Raw genomic sequence first — 3421 nt, 5'->3', positions numbered from 1 at the left:
GTCCTTGGGGGAAGGCACCTCTGGGAATGAAGGTAGTCCCTTTTTTGTCCCAATTACCATGGCCAGACCACTCCACCCCCACATGCTAACCCCAAACACCCAATGACCTACAGCAAGTACTATGGTGAAGGGTCCTGAACCAAAACCCTGGTGCTCCTCATTTGTCATCAACATAACCTATGTCACTCACTGTATTATCTGTTGAAAATACAGTTGAAAGACTTTTCTTCTTTCAAATAAACCATGCTTTATTGGGGAAATCCACACATAAGGCAACAATGACAAAGCAGAAGGCAAGGACTGCAATGAATAAAGTCTAAGGGGCTTTTAGAGTACAGAGTAGTTCTAGTAAACACTGCCTCCTCTTAATGACTTCATGGATTGTTGTAGGGTCAAAATTGTAGAATGGATGTGAAAGCACTTTGTAACTCTAAACGGAAATACTATTGTGACTGCAAGACATTGCTCCTGCTTTAATGGATGGTAATTTCCAGATATGCTTTGTCCAGGAAGACAAACCAATTACATGTTTTCTCTGTTATCTCTCCATTCAATCTCTTTGAGAAGATGGGACATAGGAGGGGAATGATGTAAGAAATGCTCAATGTGCTCTTGTCAGTCCATTTACCCAGAGATTGTCCACATTCCTTGTTACTCACAGAACAGCCCTCCTTCTCACTTCCCCTGGTATAACCCCTGCCTCTCTCGCTCTCTCACTCTCAAAGTATTACCCAGTGAGTAGATGAGCACACAGATGCTCCAGCCACACTTCCTAGACTTGAGTCCTGATTATGTCCCTTCTCCCTGTTTAGTCTTGGCCACAATGACTTTAACGCTCTATACCTCAGTTTGCTCACATGAGAAATGGAGATAACTATAGTTCTTAGTCCACAAGATTATAAATATTAAAAGAGATAATGAGGGACTTCACTTGTGGTCTTGTGGCTAAGACTCCATGCTCCCAATGCAAAAGTCCTGGGTTCAATTCTGGTCAGGTAACTAGATCTGACATGCAGCAACTGAGTTTAAATGCTGCAGCTAAAGATCTTACAACCACAAGGAAAATCCTGCATGTTGCAACCAAGACCTGGTGCAACCGAATAAATAAATATTTTTAAAAATAAATAAATAAAAATAAAAAAATAAATGTGTTAAAAAAGAGGTAATAGATACTAAAGTGGCATAGAGACTACCTCCTAGTAAGTCCTTAGTAAACATTAGCTATTATGTTAATTAATTCATTTAAAATATCTTCTAATCAGTTACAAAGAGCCAGGCCTTGAGCCTTTAACATAAATAGATGAAGTCTCAGCCTTTATGTGAGGAATGCTGGTGAGCCATATGCCAACTTCATCTCCACTTGCCCTCTGTCCTCTCTTTTGCTGTTCCAGCTTCCTCCCCACTGCAGAAAAGCCACCTGACCCCTTCAGACAGGCCATAGCACTCCTTATCGATACCTCATCTCCAATTCCCTGACTCTTTGCTGCTCTCTGCTGGCACAGATACATGTGCCGTGTGCCATATGCCAGGCTTACATAAGATGACAGGGGGACGTAGGTGGGAGACTGTAGGTGTGTGTAAGGTGACAAACATGGAGATGTCTGCTATACCTAGTCTCTGCCTTCACATAGCTCATGCCACCAATTATAAATTATGACACTATATTCATATACAGCTGTCCCTTGGTATCATGGGAGGCTGGGTCTAGGACTGCCCACCTCATACCAAAATACCCTGGTTTCTTAAGTCCCTTGATCATCCTTGGTACCTGCATGTTCTGGAGAATCACAGATATGGAAGGCTGACTGTGATGTAAATCTTTTTCAGAAAAGGTAGGGAGTCGGGGGAACTTATTAGAAGGTAAACATTTGTCAGTTACTTAGCTGTGCAGATTAGTATAAAGAGACTTATAAATCACTTTGGGAGCCATTTTGTGGAAATTAAGGGTGATTTTTTTTATAAAATACCATATTTTGAAGTAAAGAAGGCAGGCTAACTTAGCACATTAAGATGATTATCACATCAAATCGATACAAGACTAGAAAGCACACTGGAAGGGCTTGCCACCATGTGCCCCTGACAAGCTGTGACCAGCTCTGATCTCATATAAGTTGTTGGTATTGACTCCACAGCTTAACTGAGCAAATGAATACAGTTAGTAAAAACTCACAAAAAGAACACAAAGGTATTGTGAATCAGCAAGTGTATAGAAAAGTTCTGTCTTCGAAGAGACAGGAGTAACATTAACAATATGGTGGTATATTTCAGTGTAGCTGATTTATGATGTTGTGTTCAGTTCAGTTCAGTTCATTTCAGTCGCTCAGTCATCTCCGACTCTTTGTGACCTCATGAATCGCAGCACACCAGGCCTCCCTGTCCATCACCATCTCCCGGAGTTCACTCAAACTCACGTCCATCGAGTTGGTGATGCCATCCAGCCATCTCATCCTCTGTCGTCCCCTTCTCCTCCTGACCCCAATCCCTCCCAGCATCAGGGTCTTTTCCAATGAGTCAACTCTTCACATGAGGTGGCCAAAGTACTGGAGTTTCAGCTTCAGCATCATTCCTTCCAAAGAACACCCAGGGCTGATCTCCTCTAGAATGGACTGGTTGGATCTCCTTGCAGTCCAAGGGACTCTCAAGAGTCTTCTCCAACACCACAGTTCAAAAGCATCAATTCTTCAGTGCTCAGCCTTCTTCACAGTCCAACTCTCACATCCATACATGACCACTGGAAAAACCATAGCCTTGACTAGACAGACCTTTGTTGGCAAAGTAATGTCTCTGCTTTTGAATATGCTATCTAGGTTGGTCACAACTATTCTTCCAAGGAGTAAGCGCCTTTTAATTTCATGGCTGCAGTCACCATCTGCAGTGATTTTGAAGCCCCCCCAAAAAATAACGTCTGATACTGTTTCCACTGTTTCCCCATCTATTTCCCATGAAGTGATGGGACCGGATGCCATGATCTTCGTTTCCTGAATGTTGAGCTTTAAGCCAACGTTTTCACTCTCCTCTTTCCCTTTCATCAAGAGGCTTTTTAGTTCCTCTTCACTTTCTGCCATAAGGGTGGTGTCATCTGCAGATCTGAGGTTATTGATATTTCTCCTGGCAATCTTGATTCCAGCTTGTGCTTCTTCCAGCCCAGCCTTTCTCATGATATACTCTGCATGTAAGTTAAATAAACAGGGTGACAATATACAGCCTTGATGTACTCCTTTTCCTATTTGGAACCAGTCTGTTGTTCCACGTCCAGTTCTAACTGTTGCTTCCTAACCTGCATATAGGTTTCTCAAGAGGCAGGTCAGGTGGTCTGGTATTCCCATCTCTTTTAGAATTTTCCACAGTTTATTGTGATCCACACAGTCAACGGCTTTGGCACAGTCAATAAAGCAGCAATAGATGTTTTTCTGGAACTCTC

This window comes from Bos grunniens, chromosome 3, assembly GCF_055505025.1.
Source record: "Bos grunniens cultivar Pamir isolate PY7600 chromosome 3, Bosgru_T2T1.0, whole genome shotgun sequence".
In the NCBI taxonomy this organism is placed as follows: Eukaryota; Metazoa; Chordata; class Mammalia; order Artiodactyla; family Bovidae; genus Bos; species Bos grunniens.
Note: the sequence above shows the minus strand (reverse complement) of the source record.